Below are 23,071 nucleotides of genomic sequence, written 5' to 3'. Positions count from 1 at the left end.
TTATTTTTGTTTAATAAATATTAAGCATGCTGTATTATATTACCAAGTTAGATGGTAAACAATACTGATAAGGTCACTATACTCAAGAATTAAGCATTTTAGTTCCGTGATGGATTGAGTTGAAGTGAGAAAGCTAGACATATCAACTAACAAACATGTCAAAGAGTGGTAAAAATTGCTTGTTTTGGTTTGACTTGAAATGCCTATTTGAGAATGTGATATTAAACTTAGATTTAAAAGGCAAGAAGGAAATGTCACATGAAGAAAAAAAGAAAATTACCAGGAAGAGGGAAGACTTAAAGCAAAATATTTTATTTGGAAGTCTAAACTAGTACAGCCTTTGTGGAAAACAATGTGGTGATTCCTAAAAGTTCAAAAAAATTACCTCCTATATAACCCCATAATCCCCCTACTGGGAATCTACTCATAGGCACTCAAATCTCTCTATGAAAAAGATATCAGCACATGCATGTTTATTGAGCATTATTTGCAATAGCAAAAACATGAAACCAACTGTGCTGCCCACTGAAAAAGGACTGGATAAAAAATGTGGTACATATACGTGATGGAATATTACACAGCTGTAAAGAAGAACAAAATTATGAACTTTGCAGCAACTTGGACAGACTTAGAGGCTATAATACTTAGTGATCTATCACAGAAACAAAGAACTGAATATCACATGTTCTCACTCATAAGCAGACCTTGAACAATTATCATTACATTGTAAGAAGGGGATTGGCAGTTGTGGGAAACTGCCAGGGAAGGGGGAGGCACACCTCATCAACAAGGATACCTGCAAAATGAATATTTGTATACCTAATCTTGAATTGTATCCCATATATTTAAAATTAAAATTTAAAAAAAGGTACTGAAAGAAAAAAATAATAAAACAAATGGTTATGGCAAATAAATATGTGAGATAAATTAGAAGTAATCAAGAACCAAATTTTGTAGGTGGCATATTCAAGTCCAAATAAGGACTAAAAGATATAACGGGAAAGGTGTCAGGCTCAAGAGATGGGTCACAAACGAGTCTCAATAAATCATAGTGATCCAATTTCTAATTTCCCAGTCTTTCTTGTATCTAGCACTGGCAATGCAGATGAGTTCTAGTCAATGATAAATAAAGGGACATTAGCTTGGGAGGAGCACTTTAGTAAATGTTCTTGCACCCTGGCAAAAGCAAGGTTTAGACTCTATGTTTTTTTCATCATTGTTTTCTGCCTTTGAATACTTTAATTATGTCTGACATAAAATTAGAGTAGCTTTCTTGAAGCCACAAACTTATAGAAAGCCAAAAAGGATTTAAAAGACAATTGATGGCTTCAACAGTTGTTTGGCCTTCCAAAAAGGAAAGAATGACACTATCACCCATTAAAATGACAATTTTGCAATTGAACACATTTTTTAATGGTAAACTGCTCAGTTTTAGATGCTTTCATTTGTGATACCTATTGAACAGTCAGTGAGAGATATCTAAAGCAATTAGAAATATTATTCTTGAATTCAGAAGAGAAGTCTTTTGTAAAAATATGTTTTAGAGATGTTAACATTTAGATGGCATTTAAAGTCAAAAGTCTGAATATCATTATCAAATAATTACTATAGATGGATATGAAAAGAAAACAAAGAATGGAGTCATGGAGCACTCCTGCATTAAAATAAAAAAAGTCATGAAGTATATACGGAGAGGCAAAAGACACACAATCTTCAGCACAATACTGAAGAAGAATAAAGTCAGAGGACTGACATTACCCCACTTCAAGACTTACTGTAAAACTACAGTAATCAAGACAGTGTGTGACTGGTGAAAAAAATCTACAAATTGATCAATGGAACAGAAGAGAGAGTCTCCAAATAAAACCACACAGATATAATCAACTCATGTTTGACAAAGAAGCAAAGGCAATACAATAGAAATATGACAGTCTTTTCAACAAATGATGCTGCAAAAATGGGAACAACACAGGTTCCCTAACCACCCCTAAAAAGAATCTAGAAGCAGACCTTACACCCTTCACAAGAATTAACTCAGTGGGTTATAGACTTACATGTAAAATGCAAAGCTACATAACTCCTAGACTATAACATAGAAGAATATCTGAGTGACCTTGGGTAAGGCAATGAGTTTTTAGATATAACACCAAAAGCATGATTCATGAAAAAATAACTGATAAGTTGAACATCATTAAAATTAAAAATGTATGATCTGCAAAGGACACTTCTCAAGAGAATGCAAAGGCAAACCACAGACTGGAAGAAAATCTTTGCAAAACGCATATCTGATGACAGACTTTTACATAAAATATACAAAGAACTCCTAAAACTCAACAATAAGGACACTAATAATCCATGAAAAAATGGACTTAAAATCTAGACAGACACTCATCAAAAAAGATATACAAATGACAAATAATCATATGAAAAGATGGCCAATATTATATGTTCAGGAAAGTGAACATGATAGCAGCAATAACATACCACTACACAACTCCTTAAATGATCAAAATCCAGAACACTGACAACAAATGCTGGGAGAGATACGGAGCAGCATAAACTCACATTTGTTGCTGGTATGAGTACAAAATGATACAGTCACATTGGAAAACAGACAGTTTCTTACAAAATTAGATATACTCTTACTATGCAATCCAGCACTTTATATTTACCCAAATGAGTTGAAAATGAATGTCCACATAAAAATCTGCACATGGATGTTTATAGCATCTTTATTCATAATTGTCAAAACTTGTAGTCAAACAAGATGTACTTTAATAGGTGAATGAATTAACTGTGGTACATCCAGACAATGTAATATGATTCAGTACTAAAAAAAGAACTAAGCTGTCAAGCCATTGCAAGACACTGAAAATGGAGGAAATTCAAATGCATATTACAGTAAGTCCCCTACAAGCATACCTTCAAGTTGCAAACCTTCAACCTTCAAAGATATGAATTGTGCATTCACATGTCCAACCACAAAAGTTAATTCATGCTCTAACTGCATTACTGTACTTTTCAAGATACTGTATTGCAAAATTAAATTTTTTTTAGTTTATTTGTATAAAAAGTATTAAAGACCTATTACAATACAGTACTATATAGCCAATTGTGTTAGTTGGGTACCTAGGCCAACTTTGTTGGACTTATAAACAAATTGAATTTATGAACGTGTTTTCAGATCAGAACTTGTTCATATGTATGGGACTTACTGCACTAAATGAAAGAAGCTGATCTGAAAAGGCTACCTACTGTGTGATTTCAACAATTGTAACAAGGTAGCAGATAAAGACTACAGACATAGATGCTGGTAGGTTGGGCTATGTAGCGATAGAAGCATATGGAAATTCTCTTTTGATTGCTTATGTTTTCAAAGTAAAATAGGAAGCAACATTATAAAAATGAGTTTGTGAGAGAGATGCTCATTTTAGAAGAGTAAGAAAAATATGCAGTAATTATTTAGGGATATACGAAACTGAATAGACCAAGGAAATGTGATGTTAGTTGAAAACTCTAAGAGTCATTTGATATCGAGTGTCATAAAGTAAAATGTGTGTGATTACAATGAATGACCATGGAGTTTAAGTTTGATGAATACGGAAGACAAGAACTGAGGAGATCTGAGACACAGTGAAGAAGTAATTTCCACAGGATGCAGTCTCATGGATATGACATATTGAGCTATAATGATAGGAGTGCAATTATTACTAAAGATGAAGTATAGAGAAAACATTGTGAGACAAAATGGGTAAAGTAGTGTAGAAGATGAACAGAGAAGAAGGTGACAAGGAATGAGGGGGGGAATGGATGGATATGTAATTGAATAATTAAATTGTCAAGAATTATGAGGTCTGACAATTAAGTTTGTGAATTCATCCTAGAAAACGTACTACATACCTCACTGCTGAATATTACTCCAGCCACTTTCAAAGTACTACCTGAGAGAAACTGTGCACTGGCACCAACACCTAGTCCACCCATCAAAGCAATTTTGGAACTCTTTTTCTAGAATAGCCATGAGAGCTATTGTGTTATTTATTGAAGTCTGACATTTAAGTTTGTGAACTTACCACTATGCGCTTACGCTGGCAGCTCTGTACAGATAACTGTATTTGAACACCCTCCCTACTCACGTGATCTGGACCTCAGTGAATTTTTTCTTTACCCAAAGATAAAGGAGATATTGAAAGGAAGACATTTGATGACATTTAGGACATCAAGCATGATATAACAATGGCTCTGATGGCCATTCCAGAAGAAGAGTTCAAAACGGCTTTGACAGGTGGACTAGGCTCTAGTGTTGGTACATAACTTCTGAAGGGGAATACTTCAAAGGTGACTGTAGTGATATTCAGCAATGAGGTATAGAGAACTTTTTCTAGGATGGTTTGTGAACCTGTCAGATCTCATATAACAAATGACCCTAAGGAAAGTGACTATGACTAAGGAGCTAAAATCTTCAAAGTATTATAGTGAGGACTTGTGTATGACTGCAACATGGAGGGTAGCTAGTGGCATGGTCTAATGGCCTCACCTTCAAAGCTGTCTTTTGCTTCTTCGGAGAATGAAGGAAAACAGTTTGAAGCACTAATGTGCATCAAGGTCACATCACATCCTCCAGGCTCAGGACTTGGGCAGCATAAAAGAAGCAACCAATACTTAAGAGCAACTCTGTGAAGAAGAAAAATCTTCTGAGAAGAGCATGTATCCATTGGAACAACAAATGAAGAGTCTGAATAATTAGGGTTTTAATGACAATGACCCTCGAGTTGTAGAAAATAGAATAGTGAGGTAAGTAGCAAAGGGATGCCAAATCACATCATTTAAATGTGAGAATGAAGGAGTGGATTTGTGGACTTGAAGCAGTCAGTTCCTTCCTGACAGTGTATGTTCCCCATTTTACATACTTCTTGTTCCCTGCTATATGACAGTATTTATTTATATTTTTGATATTTGGGTTTCTTGTTACTTTAATCCTTTTATAACAGATAGTGGTTGATTTTTAGCAGGAGTCTGATTTAGTCTGGTGTACTTTTGAAAAATAATATTCTGTACTGCTGCTCTGTGAAGAATGCAAAAGTAGAGGCAAAAATACAAATGAGCAATAATTTACTAAAAGATGTTCAAATTGGCTTTTAATATTCATTGACCGTCCATATTTATTTTTGTCAGTTGCTTGGTGTATTAGTTTCCTAGGGTGGTGACTAAAAAAATAAAATGACTGCAACTGGTGGCTTAAAACAACAGAAATTTATTTTCTCATGGTTCTGGAGGCCAGAACCATGTAGGGTAGGATTCTTCCTTGTGTCATTCAGCTTTTGATAGCCCCAGGCATTCTTTGATTTGTAGCATCAAACTCTGATCTCCGCCTCCTTCATATGGTCCTCAACATTTTGTGTCTGTGAGACTAAATTTCTATTGTCTTTTAAGGATATCAAATATTGGATTAGGACCCAATTCAAATCACAATACTGGGTATTGATGAAGATGCCAACTCTGTAAAATATTTAAGATGGTTTATTCTAAAATAAATGTGAGTGACCTTAAGCCTGTGACGCTCATTCCCTGGAGGTCTTGAGAACATGTGTCCACAGTGGTTAATTTGTAGTTTGGGTGTACACATTTCAGAAGGACAGAAATTACAACTAACTGTAAATTAATACATGTGAGATTTACATTGGATTGGCTTGGAGAGGGGGAATGTCTCCAAGTGGGGTCTTGCAGGTAGTAGGTGTAATCAAAGATTTCTTGACTGGCCATTAGTAGCAAGAGTTATCTATGGAATTTTGAAAGCAGTGAAGGAAATGGAGTTGAGTTTCTTCATATGTGGATGAAGCCTCATAGGTGGCAAACTTCAGAGAGAGTCTTAAAATGTGCCTATAGTCCAGATTCCAAAAGTCTCCAAGAGACAGCTTTACAGGGTTATAAAATACTTTGATTTTCCTGCTTTATCTGTTATGTGATGTTATGCCAGAGTCAGGTTGGAAAGTAAGCCACATTATATAGACAGAGTCAATAAAAAAAACCCCTCCTCTCCAGTTCCCTTAGTTAGGGATTTGATAGGGTAAAGAAAAAAAGGTCATAGTTCACATGGTTGTCATCTTTGTCTATTATTATAACTAGACTACTTGTCTCTTTCTTAATTTTTTTGTAACCTCTTCATAAATGTGCCTGTGCTGCAAACATTTTTAAAGTTCGTTCTTTATTATTTTATCTTAGAAAAAAGTAGTCATTGGAAGCTTAATTTTTGATAGTCTTTTCTTTTTTAAAGTTATAACATTGTTATTCTTCTAAAAATATTCATCATCCTAAGATTATCTTTATGCACCCCTATTTTAATCAATTCTCATTTTAATATGTAATAAATTAATTTTTTAATTATTTTAGGATGCACTTTGATTGGGATTTTAATCATGTTGTCTTTCTTCCTGCCCTTTAATCTCTTCCATTAGCAAGGAGATAAACTTGTGTTTATTGCCCACATAATTGATGTCTGATTCAGGCCAAAAGGATGCATAATATCATCCCTCTGTCACCAGATAGGTCCCTTAATGTTCTTTCTTCCTGGTAATCAGGGTGAACTAATTTATTTATGACATATCCCCAAAATCTTCTTGGTAAGCAGATTTGGAAACTTCCAGGCCTCTTCTTTCTGATCTGGTCAGGTCCTCCTGGGAAATTCTGCTCTTGGAAATCTCACTTTTTTATGTGTCTATGTAGACAATCACTAAATAGATATACTTTTGAGGATTTAGGAAAGATGATAACCTTGAGCAAAGGGCAGCGCATGGAGTGTAGAGCAACAGAAACTCCATATCTGGATGCTCAGTAGAAAGTACTAGTGAATAGAGAATTCTGGAACCAATGTGAATCATGAGTTGTCCCTGTTTGCCTGTGGAACTTTTTTTTTTTGTTGTTGAAGAAATAAGGACTTTCAGTCTTATGGTTGGCAGTCAGGTTTCCTTTAGTGGCCATAAATCTCTCCCAAATGCTAAGAAGCTGCTCAAATGTGGCAAACCAGCTGAGCAAAAAGGTCATCTTCTTGCCTAACGGCAGATTCTGTAGTTTTTACCATATAATTCCCTTTATGGTCATAATTGTCCCATGAAAAATATAGTGTTACAGCCGACTCATAAAACTGCTGCATCTGGAATAAATAGGAAAGGGCACATTCTTACTTCTAAACAACTTACACGTCAAAAGAGTTTGGCCTCCATTCAAAATGGAAAGGAGTGATTCCACTAACAATGCAATAGCTTTGATGGACAGCCCATTTGACCTTTTAGTGCATAGATAAATCTGTTTGTACTTATTTGGAGAGGTATATCTTTTAGATGGAAAATACAGATATGACTTTCACGTATATTTACAGTTCCTATAGGGAAACAATTCTGTTTCCTTTGCCTAGTTCGGGACTCAGCACAGTTTTAAGTGCAAGGAGGAGCTTAATAATACATGTATTTTGAAGCAAAATCTGTTAGTATTTTCAGTTCTGAAAAAAATAAAGTAAACATAGTTTTAAAAAAAAGAACAGGGTAGATTAGGTGCAGTCTTCAACCTGAAAGAGAATTTAAATTGACATACTTTGAAGTTAGGAAGAACATGAAATGTGGAAAAAGAAAAGAGGAGCATTTAAAAAAATCTAAATCAGTCAGGGTTGTAGTGAGTTATTTCACAGAAATAACAGTCAAAGCTCTCTGCTTAAATTGGGAGAAATAAAAATTTTGAGGGACAGATTAACTTGACAAAGGGACTTCCCAGGTAACCTCATCTATAAAGAAAATAATATCTCACAGTTGTGTAGCTATAGGGAGGAGTGACCATTCATTAGATCACATGAAAAAACAGAAGGCATCACTGAACTCCTGAGTTTTAAGCCCTTTTACCTAGTTATACTTTGTTTCTGACAAATGATGGTGTGTAGATATTGAGAATGTGAGCTCTGGAGTTGAATGGCCTGGGTCCAAACCTATATCCTCTGATCTCTAATTGTGTGAGCAAGTTAATTAATCGTTGCTTCTTAAGTGTTTTTTTTCTCTAAAATGGAGATAATTCTAATGTTTACCTTGTGGCATTTTTTATTGGAATTAAGTTAGTTATTATACATAAAACCCCTTGATCAGTATCTGTTATGCATTTTAAAAAAATTAGTTATTGGAAGCACCAGTAGAAACAGTAATACAATTGTATTTGTTTGCTTGGGTAGCCATAATAAAGCACAATATAGTATGCAGCTTAAATGAAAGGTCCCCAACCCTTGGGCCACAGATCGTACCAATCTGTGGCCTGTTAGGAACCAGGTTGCACAGCAGGAGGTCAGTGGTGGGCAAGTCAGCAAAGCTTCATCTGTGTTTACAGTCATTCTCATTTGCTGGCGTTACCGCCGAGCTCTGTCTCCTGTCAGACAGTGGTGACATTAGTTCTCAAAGGTTTGGGAACCAACCCTATTGTGAACTGTGTATATAAGGGAACTAAGTTGCATGCTTCTTATGAGAATCAAATGCCTAATGATCTGAGGTGGAGCTGAGGCAGTGATGCTAGTACTGAGGAGTAGCTGCAAGTACAGGTTAATATTTACAGTGAAGTTTGACTTACACAACTCCCCCTACCAACTCCTCAGATGAAAAATTTGTCATCCAAAAAGGTTGGCAATTTAGAACTTAGACAACAGAAATGTATTTTCTCACAACTCTGGTGGATGGAAGTCCAATATTAAAGTGATGGTAGAGTTGGTTTATTCTTAGAGCTGTGAAGAAGGATCTTTTTCTTTCTCTGCTTTTGACTTATAGATGGCCATCTTCTCCTTGTGTCTCCACATCTTTATATTGTCTTCCCTCTGTTCAAGTCGGTGTCCAGATTTATTTAAATAAAAATCCCAGTCATATTGGAGTAGGCCCCTCCTATTCTCATTTTACCTAATTGTCTCTGCAAAGACTCGGGCTCCCAATACAGTCAAGTTTTGAGATATTGAGCATTCAACACATGAATTTTGGGGGGAACACAATTCAGTCCACAACAGAGGTCTACACTTGGATGTAACATCACTAGTTGTGTCCTTTTAAGGGACTTCTATTTTACTAAAACTCATCTGAAAGAGTTTTTCTTGCAACCAAATAATTTCTGATAAAAATGCTGCTGTATAACATCACAGAGAACCTTAAGTGATTTTATAGATGAGCAACACATACAGATGCTTAATGTATGATATTTGTATTATCAATAAGAGCCCACTTAACAAAAACTAAGATTCAAGGATAAATCAAGTCAAGAAATGGTCTTATTTGGTTTCAATTAAATCAGTTTTCTGAGTGTAGAAAGGTATTTTACTTTTATCTTTCATTAAACTTCTTTACATTTTCTAATGTTTTAAAATTCTGATTTCAAAATAATTTTTACAAAGTGCAAAATGCTTATCAAAGACTGGTATACACCATTGAAGCACTCATAACATGTCAAAGCCTGTTTATCTTCGCAAACCCTGTAGAGTGTAGTCCATTTTTTTTTTTTACAAAGTGATGCGTTGTCCTGATATGAACTTAAAGTACAATTGGTGAATTCATTTCCAAATTGAACAAAGGTTTATTTGATGTTCTCTTTGGAAACAAAAGTTAAATTCTTCCGTAGAACTGGGGACAAAAACACTCCTCCTCTTTCCTCCATAGGAATGAAACTGAGCTTCTATTGGCTGTGCCTACAAGGAATAATATATTTGGCAGATAAAGACCATCACAGATAATAGTACATTTTTTTTTCTGAAGAATTTTATTTGTATCTTTCAAGGGAAGTTCTTGAATAATACACACAAAATAAGACTAGCAGGAAAATGAGGCAGATGCTATTTGCCTGGCTTCCCTTCTTAGAAAAACCACCTTGTATTAATTTCTTGGGGCTGCCAGGAATGCAGAGAGAGAGAGAATGAGACCCATTCCTAACTCAGAGATCTAGGGGCGATAAATCCAAGTTCAAGGGGCCAGCAGAACTACATGTCCTCTGAAGGCTCCAGGGGTTGATTCTCCCTTGCTTCTTTCTGCTTTTGGTGGTTCTTGGCCAGGGGCAACATTGCTCCAATTTCTGGCTCTGTCATCACATGACCTTCCCTGTGTCTCACCTCTTCCTCTCTTTTATCTTATAAAAACAAAAGTGACTGGATTTAATATCCATCCTAAATGCAGGACTATCTCATCTTAAGATCTTGAATGTTGCATCTACAAAGAATCTATTGCCAAATAAAATCACATTCATCTATTTCCAAGTAAGGTACCGGGAATTGGGACTTGGACATAGCTTTTGAGAGGAAATGCAATTCATTTACTACAAACCATGCCCAGGGGTTCAAGTGTGCCTTATTTCACATATCACAGGCTCCTGTGGACAAGTACTTTCAGTTTGGACTATTGAAAGTATTCTATCTTTTCAGTCTCAGTAGTGGGTTTAGAGTAGGTTGATAATCTAACTGAGCCCAGTTAGTCTCTCTAGCTTGTCTTAAAACAAGTCTGTCTAGTTTTAAGACTTTCCTGCTGTTATGATTTTAATGTTTTTTTCTTCTTTTTATTGGGAATTACTAGTTTTATGTAAGTACATGTTGTTCGAGGCCATTAGGTGCAACCAGACTGAGGAAGACATTTTGTGTTCCAACACAATGAGGGCAGCACGCAAATAGCACAGCTTTGACTGTGGATCAGGGAGAGAGGAAAGGAGAAGAAAATGGAGGCTGGGAGAGGAGGGGAGGGAGGATAGGGGTTAAGAAAGACATCTATTAGCATAATGTAAGTCACTAGATTCAGCTAAGCCTGTAGGTAGGCCAACACTGGAATATGTGACTATTTGTACAAATTATTTTTGTCTTTTTTTGTTTGTTTGTTTCAACTGATTTGTGAAAGGCTTCTGGTACTTGCAACCAAGACCATTCTGGCAGATATTTAATTTTTAGAAAAGTTCTTACAAGAGGACTCTTTTGTGGAAGAGAATCTTTTTAAATATTGCATGTATTGAAAGCTCAAGGCTGTATACCTTTTTATAGTACATTCAGATGACATTTGGATCAATACAAATTATAATAAAATAAATGTCTCTAAAAACATTGGGAATTTAATATGGAGTCAGGTTAACTTTCTGTCCATTTCAATGACCTGTGGTAGAGTGAGAATTTATGGTAGTGTTAGCTATTGTACTTCATATTTTCATCTCTGAAGTGAAGATAACACAATATGATCAGTAGAAATTCAAGGAATTCTGCCATTGAACCAATGATGAAACTGATGCTTAAGGGCTTTGTAGATATTCAGTTGTCATATAAGGCACTTAAAGCTGTTGATGACCATTTCAGCGAACTGTTTGTCATACCACACTGTTCTAAAAATTCTAAAACTTCCTATGAGAGTCATCAAGGAAGTTCTAATCCTAAATTTTTTTTTTTTTTTTTTTTGAGTTGGAGTCTCACTCGGTCGCCCAGACTGGAGTGCAGTGGCCACTCCCGGCCACCGTAGCCTCGACCTGCTGGGCTCCGGCGATCCTTCTGCCTCAGCCTTCTGAGTAGCCGGAATTACAGGCATGCGCTACCACGCCCGGCTGATTTTTTAATTTACTGTAGAGATGAGGTCTTGCTGCCCAGGCGGGTCTCGAACCCGCGAGCTCAGGCAATCCACTCACCTCAGCCTCCCAAAGGCGCGGGATTACAGGCTGAGCCACCAAGCCCGGCTCTAATCCTAAATTTATCTGAAAAAATTTAAGATATTTTTCCCATGTATATTCTATATATCTTTTGCTGTGATATTCTCATAATTATGGCCCATTTTATAATTTTTTTATCTTCTCAAATAATATTTCAAGTTTCAAAATGTGATGTCTTTCATCTGAGAATGTAGTGTATACTCTTACAAGCTTTGTAAGATTTTAAAAAAAGTTATTAGTCTATGTCCCAAACAACTGTCTCCTATATAGATATTCTTAATTTCTGGGTACTGTACTGAAAATTGATGAACAAATAAAATTTTAATTCTTTACTGGACACCTATTTGTGTTAGACATAGATGGGCATTTTCACATTTCTTTTCTCATTTAGTTAGAAAGGTATCCATTTAGGTTGGGAAGACAGGAACTTAACCATGAGCGGGTAGGTGGCATGGTCAATCTATGTCCAGATTACTCTTGAATTCAAGTTCAAAGTATTTTCCACTATAATTCTAAAATCTTATTATTAACTTACTATGGATAAAAGCTATGTACATTCAAAAGAATAATAACAAAAGATAACGTAGGTGTCAAATAAATGCTGTAGACAATGGGAATTAAGGATTATTTTTTGCTTTCTTTCTTTCCTCTCTCTCTTTCTCTCTCCCTCTCTTTTTCTTGGTTAAACAGAATTGATCTGTTTTTCACTTATAGTAATTATCACTTTATACCATTGTATTACAGACATTGCTTGCATTTCTACTGTCTTTTATTACATGAAGGGTTAAAGACTCCTTGAAGGTCAGGTCTGTATGTAATTGATCTTTGTAACCTCCCACAGTTTCTAGTCAATTGCTTGGTCCAGTGGGAAGACATTTGTTGAATTAATTGGGAATGGGTGGAATTAAAGAAACTAATCTTTAAAAATCTCTATGTTCCACATGCTGTCCTAAGTACTTTCCATAATTTATTCCATTTCTTTCTTATTTTGTTTCTATTTTCTGTGGAGAGCGCGGCCTGAGCCAAGATGGCGCCCGGGACCTCTGCCAAGTCCCATGATTAGGCGCAAGTGCAAGGCTGCAGAGCCTATGAACTGCTGACACGCTGGCACGGGACTTGTGGGTGGAGACCAAGGGATATAAGTACGGGACAACGGGGAAGAAGGGGAAGAAGCTGGAAGAAGAAAGAAGAAGCTGGCATGGCGTAAAGGCTGAATAAACCGCTTTGAGAAGAACACGTTGTTGTTGCCTCCTTCCTGCTGGTCAGGGGTGAGCGACAATTTTCCTACCCCAGCTTAATGGAATGTAAATATTCTAAAAGCTAAATTAATATCTATCTTGTTGTTAATTGCATCTTCCCTTCTGGTAGTCACACACCTTTAGTAGGCATCTGTTGAATGAATGAATGAATGAGACTAGCTCAGAGTGACTGTGGATTGACAATGTCCACAGTAATGGAAATTAAACTCAGACATTACAGATTAAATACTTGAAAGTGATTGGCTAGAGTACAGAATGCATTAAGCATGTCAGGATGTAGAGTGGCACATTTTGATATGGACACTTTGGTGCTATCTTTTTGTATGCATTTGCGTCAAATTGGTTCTGGCAAAATATATGTGACAGCAGCAAAAAATATTACATGGCAAGCATTTCCAGGTTTTTCTTCTCTCATGTTGGCAAAGGAATAACCTGTATTTCTCTGCTTACCTCCTGGATCTTGTGGTAATGATTGGATAATGGGAGTTAGCTATCATGGGAATGATAACTCCAGTATCTGCCATCTCCCACAGAGAAGAATTTGAAGGAGGAAAGGAGAGGTGTGATGGATTAACACAAGGGAGGTCATGCAGTAAGTCATGGAAGAAAACAGTTGATCAGGAAGACAAGGGAAGGTAGAAAGGGGGTTTATGTTCCCAGACAGAAGAGAGATGTTAGGTGTAGCTTCTGTCCTGCAGAGCGAGGTGTTGAGGAGTTGGATGGTTAAGCAGTACTGATTGGGACTTTGGGAGTGCTCTGTGTGATCTGCTTCTTCTTCCTCTCCATCACCACTTCAAGGCCTCCCCTTGAGAATTGATTTTTCAAGGCTGCTGGAGTTGTAGCTGTGTTTCTTCTAGGTGACAAGGCCAAGGAGAGCCCTTAAAGCAGCAGTTTAAAAACACAGATTTATCTGGGCTATGTGTATATGTTTATATTTATTATCATGTTGCAATATGTATCTCTAATCCTAACTTTCTTCCTAAACTCTGTTCCTGCCATTCCAGATAGGTTTCATTATTATTATCACTATTTGACAAAATAAAACAAAATGTATGCATGCCATTGATTACTAAGGGAAGTGAAATAGAAATGCTATTGAGTTTTCTACGCAATTTGAGGCTGAGGTAAGTAATCATATTTTGACCTGTCTTCTCTATTTCCCCATAAATCCTTCTTTTTGAGTAAATACTCTCAATTGAATAGCATTGGAAAAATTAGGAATCTTAGTAAGAACAGTATCCCATATAAACAAAGAGGGGAAAATATCATCATGAGGTTCACTATTTAGTCTATTTATTTCTATTTGGAAATATATATTTTTTTTTAGATAGAGTCTTACTCTGTTGCCCATGTTGGAGTGCAATGGAACAATTTGGCTCACTGCAAACTTGACCACCTGGGCTTAAGCAATCCTTCTACCTCAGCCTCCTGAGTAACTGGGATTACAGGGGAATGTTACCATACCTGGATATTTTAAAAAATTATTTATTTATTTTTATTTTCATTTATTTATTTTTTAGTGACATGATCTCACTATGTTGCCCAGACTACTCTTGAACTCCTGGGTTCAGGTGATTCTCCCTCTTCAGCTTCCCAAAGTGGTGGGTTTACAGGTGTGAGCCACTGCACCCAGAGTCTGGAAATGATGCTTTTTTTTTTTTTTTTTTTTTTTTTGAGTGGGAGTCTCACTCTGTCGCCCAGACTGGAGTGCAGTGGCCGCTCCTGGCCACCGCAGCCTCGACCTGCTGGGCTCCGGTGATCCTTCCGCCTCAGCCTTCTGAGTAGCTGGAATTACAGGCATGCGCTACCACGCCCGGCTGATTTTTTGATTTATTGTAGAGATGAGGGCTCGCTGCCCAGGCGGGTCTCGAACCCACGGGCTCAGGCAATCCACTCACCTCAACCTCCCAAAGGCGCAGGATTACAAACCGAGCCTGGCTGGAAATGATGCTTTTAAGTGAGAGATCAAAAACTAAGAGACAGACCACACAAAGTACCTGTTAATATGGAGGAAATAAACAAGTATGTAGCTTACATGATTGATAATTTTTCCTCAGAAAAATGTGTGGTGACATGACTCCTGATGACATGTGGTTTGCTTGCTAGAAGGGACCCACAAGCCATTTATCCTTCAACTGATTTCATGTCTCCCACACCCCTGCCTATTCTCATTTCACTCTCTACCTCATGGATGAAGGTTGGTCATAATAGTTGAATGTGTAATGGTTTCTCTGTGTATTTATTTAAAAACAAGTCACATAAAAATAGCCACTTGAAGTTGTCCTATAAGAGTGTCTTGAGTATCAATAAACAGCTGTATCAAAGTATTCTCTCAAAATTCAAAATGCTATGTTCCTGGGGAAAAGCTGAGTGAGGTTCATAAAAGTTTGGGATTGGATTTAAAAGGACCATGTGTGTTAGATTTTGGAGAGTTGAATGAAAAACTTGTGCATTTGGCCTTGATTCCTTAAGAGCTAAGGAATTAGCAATGTTTCTTTTAATCCAAGAGTGATATGAATAAAGCAGCACTTTCATTGCTGTGTCTAGTGGAGTATGTCAGTTCCTCCACTATGTATTTTAGTGGCCCAAAGAGTTTCATGGGTATTGAAAATGTTACTTGTAAAAATAAAATGTGTTCCATTGTCAAATAAATTTATGGAATGCTGAGTTAAATAAAGCTAGCTTGGCTGGGTGCAGTAGCTCCTATCTGTAATTCCAGCATTTGGGAAGGTGAAAGCAGAAGGATTGCTTGAACCCAGGAGTTTGACACAAGCCTGGGCAACAAATGAGACCCGTCTCTACAAAAAATAGCCGGGTGGGGTGGTGCACACCTGTAGTCCCAGCTACTCAGGAGACTGTCAAAGGATTGCTGGGACCTAGGAGTTTGACACAAGGCTGGGCAACAAATGAGACCCCGTCTCTACAAAAAATAGTCGGGTGGGGTGGTGCACACCTGTAGTCCCAGCTACTCAGGAGACTGAGGTCGAAGGATTGCCTGAACCTAGGAGTTTAAGGCTATGGTGAGCTGTGATGGTGCTACTACAATTCAGTCTAGGTGACACAGTGAAGCCCCACTTCAAAAACAAAACAAAACAAAACAAACAAAAATACCTAGCTAGATTTCTAGATTTCCAAGGTGAAGGGCCGTTAGGGCTTTCAGAAACTGCTGACATTGAACATAAGTGTCCCATGGAGAGGGAGTGCCAGTGTTTCTTCCATGTGGGAAACTTATGATCTCAGGACACTGTGGACTACAAAATGCAGATAATTTTGAGAGTAAACAGACTGAAACTGAGGTAATAGGAAAAGGGTTAGACAAATAACCCAGACGGGAGATGATAATAGCCTGTCTTAAAAGCAATGGAATGATAGATTGGGAAGAAACTTCTCAATGCTGTGATACGCTGTAAGTGCTCAGAAAATCAGTATAAAATGAACATTCTTGAGATTTTAACTATCCTCATACAGATCTATACATATATACCCCTAATATTTTATTAGCCTTTATCTTCCAACCATTAATTGAATATTTTCATTTTTAATTTGACATGGGCCAAACTCAGTATAGCTTGCTCTATAGGCTCTGTTTTCTGTTTAGTTTATTGGTCTATTATCTCAGTCTCTCAAGATATAAATGCATGAGATTCATCTTTTTTTTGTTTTTTTTTTTTTTTGAGTTGGAGTCTCACTCTGTCGCCCAGACTGGAGTGCAGTGGCCGCTCCCGGCCACTGCAGCCTCGACCTGCTGGGCTCCAGAAATCCTTCCGCCTCAGCCTTCCGAGTAGCTGGAATTACAGGTGCGCGCTACCACGTCCGGCTGATTTTTTGATTTATTGTAGAGATGAGGTCTCGCCTGCCCAGGCGAGTCTTGAACCTGCGGGCTCAGGCAATCCACTCTATTGAAATATATATTTGTGTTGACTATAGTCACTCTGTTGAGCAAAAAAATCTCAAAACTCAATTCTCCTGTCTATCTGAAACTTTTTAGCCTTTGGCCCACAACCTCCCACTCCTCCTCCCTCTCCCCAGTGTCTGGAAATCATCATTCTAGTCGCTGTTTCTATTAATTTGACTTTCTAAGATTCCATCTATAAGTGAGATTGTGCAATATTTGACTTTCTGGGTCTTGCTTTTTTCATTTAACATAATATTCTCCAGGGTCATTCAAATTATTGCAAATAACAGAAATGTCTTCTTTTTTAAGGTTAAGTAGCAGTCTGTTGTGTATATACATCATATTTTCTTTATCTGTTTATCCACTGATTTACACTTAGGCTGATTCCATGTCTTGGCTGCAGTGAGCATAAGAATGCAGATGTTGATCATATCTATTGTGAGATTTTTGAGGCGTATCCATAACGTTTTTCATAGTGGTGATGATAATGTACATTTCCACCAATAATGTACAAGAGTTCCCTTTTTTCTGAATTCTCACCAACACTTGTTATTTTTCATCTTTTTTATTACAGTCATTTTAATAGGTGTGAAGGATTATCTCATTGTGGTTCTAATTGCATTTGTCTAGTGTCTAGTGATGCTGAGCATTTTTTTTCATGTACCTATTGGCCATTTGTAGGTCCTAATATGTGTAATATCTGTTCAGGCATTTTGCCCATTTTTAAAATTGAGTTCCATTAGTTTTCTTGCCATTGAGTTGTTTCAATTCTTAATATATTTTGGATAGTAACCCCTTATCAGATGTATAGTTTGAAAATATATTCTTTCATTCTGTGGTCTATATCTTCACTTTGTTTCTTTTGCTGTGCAAAAGCTTTTTAGTTTGATGCCATCTAATTTGTCTATTTTTGCTTTTGTGACCTTTACTTTCAGAGTCCTATCCAAAAATTTTTGTTTGCTCTTGTCTAACCAGATTCATCCTCAACTCTTCCTTGTCACCATCTGAAAATTTACCAAAAACTTATCACTTTCACCTTCTAATTGTGTTGTCTTTCTACTTCTCTGGTTCCTCTGACTTCCCTTTATATTATATTTTCAAAATCATTTCTGATAAAAAAAGTCTCACGGAGTTACCTCCACCCTGTGCTTGAAATACTGTATAGAGGTCTTTACTGCTGCCTAAGGGATGGAGACACACTTCTTTTTTCCCCCATTTTTTTAATTATAAAGATGTAGGGTACCATTCAGGGTTAGGTATACAAATGCTGATTATGCAGGTACCCTTGTTGATGAGGTATGTCCCTCCCTCCCCTAGCAGTTTCCCTCAACTGACAATCCCACTTCCCTCTCCTGACAGTTTCCCATTACTGCCAATTCCTTTCTTACATGTCTTGGTCCAGACTCCACTTTCGCCATTTCTTCCTCTTCTAAGCTCAGGCTCTTATCTGATACATCCAGGTGTTAGGTCCCTGCATCCTCTGGACAAGCTCGTTCATTCTTTAAGATAGTTTTCTCCTTCTTTGAAATCAGTTATGAAATTATTGAATATAGCTGTCTAGTCAAAATTCCTCACATGCTTCTATGTTGTCATTTGCATAGATTTAAAAATATATAGTTCCTATGTTTTCTCTACTGAAGTTTCTCTACATGAGTAAGCATTTTCTCTAATTTTCTGGGGAATTTGTTGGTCTAGAACTTTCCCAAGATTTTTTAAAAGTTAATAAAAATTATTCTCATTGGTTTCTCTGTTGTCTCATGTTCTTCAGAATAGAAATACCCCTTAGTTAAATTTAATTTCACTTTTTGGCTCATTTTACCTTTCTAAAAACAAAACAACTTATTTCATTACTAATATTTACCACATATCTTGCTAATTTCCAACTCTGGAACAGCAAATCAATTCCAAGGTCACTTTTCAAGTCTTTTTTTAAAAAAAAAACAAGATGGCAATGTGCCAGTGGTTTGGTGCAGTGTCCAATTCTAATGAAAGATTAAGCATTTTAGCCAGCAATTCCAGTGTCCTCTGACTGCTTTAAAAAAATCTGGTTGGATGCCATCTGTTCTTGGTGATTTATTTATGTCTTGTTTGTCAATTTGTTCTAAAGTATTCTCTCCATTTTTTTTTTTTATTGATCAATTCCTCTGGCTTATGCACTATGAATGACAATAATGTATTAAACAGCTAACCTGTGCCCAGCATAGTGTGGGCTAGTATGGGAAAACAAAACAAATAAACAAACACAACATTGGGGATATGCATCTGTTTTCCAGAAGCATATCTTTTGTTGAGGCACAACAATGACAAATAACAAAAAATATGGACAGTGTGCTCAAATAACCCAGGCAGTGTTAACTGCAGGTAAAAATACACTAAGCTTCAAATTTCTTTCTTTTTTTTTTTTTTTGAGTTGGAGTCTTACTCTGTCGCCCAGACTGGAGTGCAGTAGCTGCTTCTGGCCACCGCAGCCTCGACCTGCTGGACTCCGGCGATCCTTCTGCCTCGGCCTTCCAAGTAGTTGGTACTACAGGCACGTGCTACCACGCCCAGTTAATTTTTTGATTTATTGTAGAGATGAGGTCTTGCCAAGTTGCCCAGGCGAGTCTCGAACCCTGCGGGCTCAAGCAATCCGCTCACCTCAGCCTCCCAAAGCGCGAGATTACAGGCTGAGCCACTGAGCCCCACTAGGCTTCAAATTTCACTATCTCTTTAGCTCCTTCCTGTGGCCCTCTTCACTTCCCTGCCAAGTCCTTCAATTACTCTGTAGCATTTCTAATAGGTGGTTCTCATGTGCTCTGAAAAATCTACTTATATTGTTTTGTGTTAGAATCCTTGGGGGCATTTATTGCTCAAAATCTTTTGAGAAGTACTTGGCCACAGTTGCTGGAGTCAATGGTCTTTTTGAGGCTTTTGCCTCTCTGCCTAGCATGGTTGGCATCGCTGATGCTTCTGGTCTGCTCTGTACTGGCTTGATGCTGACACTTCAAGCATCAAAGAAACAGGAAGAGCTTTGTTCTTCCTATCCCTGTATCTCCTGAGCCCTGAAGTGTGGCTGACGGCACATCTAGTCTCCAATTGTCCCTAGTCAAAATGGTCCCCCATCTTCTGCCTTGTCCTCTTTTGCAGGACTCGAGGTGGCTGGAGAAGCGACTTCACAGCATTTTCCATTTCCCCACCTTGATTTCCTTGTCTCTGGTGACTGTGAACCTCAAGAAAAATAAAAGTGCTCATTCATACTGACTCATGCAAAGAAATGCTGGGAGATGTCACTAACCCTATATGCCCAATCTTCATTTGCTGCTGAAGGAACCCACAGTGCACCTCAATCCTGACAAAAATCCTACAAGGTAGCCACTATTTTCCATGTTTTACAGCAGAATGGACAAAAATGTTATTTACATAGATCAAGGGCACACAACTAGTAAGATTCCATTATTAGAAAATGTTGGCAGCCTATTTTGTTAGTGGGGAAACTTTATCAGTTTGATTGCTTTGATCTGCATTACTTTTGTTATTAAAAGTAATAAAAGCATTAGTCTGATGAAAGAGAAACCAACAAAATGAATTTAACACATGGTAGAAGCTTAAGTTAAATCTAGGGTGTCTGACTGGTCCCTCCTTCAAAATCATTTTTTTAAAAACGCGAATGTAGTCTTCCAAGCCAAATTTGAAATCAATAAACAATAAGGCCACTGCTCAAATCAGGCATCATCTGTTTCAGAACTTGTCGTGTCTCAGCTTCTGATTGGCACATGAATCATCGCCAAGTACTTATTAGACCGTTCGGCTCTCTTCCAGCATGGTCTTCAATTATCTTTGTTATTGTACAGCAAGGAACATTTGCTTGATGAAGTAGGGCTGATTTGCTTATTGTATATCGCTACATCCTCCTTAATCTCTCCAATTCTGCAATTTGTATTGGTTTTCTAGTTATTAGTGTGAATTCATGAGAACATGCTTTATTGTTAGTGCTATCTTCTAGCAGTACCTAACCCTTTGGATTATGCAGAAAATGTGACAAATACATTCTGCAGTCTAGGGATGAATGTCTGCACTAGAGCAGACAGATGGGAGGCAGGTGCTGATGTTTGAACTGGTGGCACTAAAGGGTAAATAAGGATCCATTAACATTCTTAGACATTCCTGTGGCTTAAATGTAGTTTTAAGAATGTAGATTCCCATAAGTGTGTGACGTGTCACTTCTTCACTTTAGTCCTTTGGCCTTTTGGCAGTATAATCTACAATGCCCCTAGACCCAGACTCAATTTTACTGTGGGACCTTAATTGGAGATCGAATTGAGACTCCTCACAAAAAGGTCCCCTTTGGATGACCCACATTAAATCTCCAGCTCATAATTAAATACTTAATGAGAAAATGAGAAATGTTCTTACTATGTCTCTTCAGAAGTTCTCAAATAATCAAATGGATGTATTCCTGGATTTGGGGGATAACTTGTCTTTTCCTTTCTCCTGCAAGAAAAATAAAAGTGTTCTTTTATGTAGACTCATGTGAAAAAATTCTGGGAGGTATCACTGGCCCTACATGTCCAGTCTTTATTTGCTGCTGAATGAGCCTTAAGCATCTGTGGATGCTGGATTTCCTTAAGCGTCTGTGCTAACTGTTCATTAGCACAGTATGTGACTAAGGGAAGATTGGGCAGGGGTCCTGACTTGCCTTGAATACTACCCTAAGGGAAAGGAAATATTAATTAAGAAAATTAAAATGTTTTCTAATTAATTCCTCTCCTCCTGAGTAGTGTGCTGTTTCCATAAGATAGTAGGACTCTTGCTTCAAGTCTTGAAAATCATAAACTTGGCCCAAGATATGGGAATTTACACATAGCACAAAACGTTGTCGCATGTAAACAATATCTGAATGGCAAATTACTGGCAATAATTTTTTTAAAATGAAATTGAAAGGTTTTGCTAAAGAGTTGAATTTTAGAAATGAAATAATAAAGAAAATTAAATATTCTTTGGAGGAAGGTGATAATAATCAACACATCCTTGGCTTTTACACATGGAAAATGCTCTTCTACTTAGTTCCTCTGAAAATTAGAGTCCCATTCTTCCCAGATAAATACCCTAAAGGAAGGGAAACATACACTCTTTAATGTATATACCTTATATATTTTGTACTTTATTAACTGATCACATATGATCTTGTGTCTTCTTTTGGTGCTGACTAGCATGCTAGTACTGTATTTCCTACAAGAACTGATGAGGTAAAGCAGATCTACAAAAATTAATTTTTTGAGACATAAAGCAAATGACAAATTCATTAATGTGGTAAGTAGAAGATGCCAATGGCAAGTGACCATTTTCCCATTTCTGATCAAGTCTTAAGATACTTCATACTGTACAAAGATGCCTTTGTAAGCAAAGTTCATGAATAATTATGTTTTATAGCTGCAATTATTTCTCAGTTGATTATTCATTGCTCATTGTGTGAACCTTGAGTGAAATGTATGTTGTCTTCCTATAGTTAAATGTAGCTATCAATTTAGTATTATAAATTTCTGCCGGATGTAAAGTAATCATGCCTCATTTCCAGTATCGAATTGTCTTTAAATGAGTGATCACATGTCTTTACCAAGCCAATTTCTATTAATTACTAATATTCTCAAGCTTATACAGTATCACAAATCTTACTCATTAAATGAGAAATTATAGTTAGTTCTGACTCATTAAATGAAGATTAATGACTAAATCTAATTTAATTCATGATAGTATTTTTCTAAATTCCTGGTTTTTCCTAGTCTTCATGAAACCAGATAAATTTATATGATCACTTCACATTCATATTTTAGCCTATTTTATAGTTTATTCTTTCCCAAACAGCTCTGTCTTTGTACCTTGCATTCTTCCAAAAGATATGAAAGTAGCTTTCCACAGGATTCACTATGGATTGAATGTCTTTCTCAAAATACAGTTCAAATCTCTATTCTCAGGAAAATCTCAACATCTTGATTCTAAGCTTCCTCCCAAAATACTTTGAGTAGAGTTGTTCATTTTTAATACTAAAGTATGTTCACATTTTTGTCCATAAATATGTTTTAAATGATGATATAAGGTATTCATTGTAAACACAGGAAATAATTTTGTTCATATGTACCCTTTTTTCATTTCTTGCTCCTATAAATAATTAATTCTCTGTATCATTATCCATATCTATAGCTATGTCCTGTATCTATATCCTTATTTGTATTTTTATACTTTTCTTTTGCATTTTTCTGCTGCTTTC

Source organism: Carlito syrichta, unplaced genomic scaffold (assembly GCF_000164805.1).
Source record: "Carlito syrichta isolate Samal-C Ts95f unplaced genomic scaffold, Tarsius_syrichta-2.0.1 Scaffold309893, whole genome shotgun sequence".
Lineage (NCBI taxonomy): Eukaryota > Metazoa > Chordata > Mammalia > Primates > Tarsiidae > Carlito > Carlito syrichta.
This window is presented reverse-complemented; position numbering follows the sequence as displayed.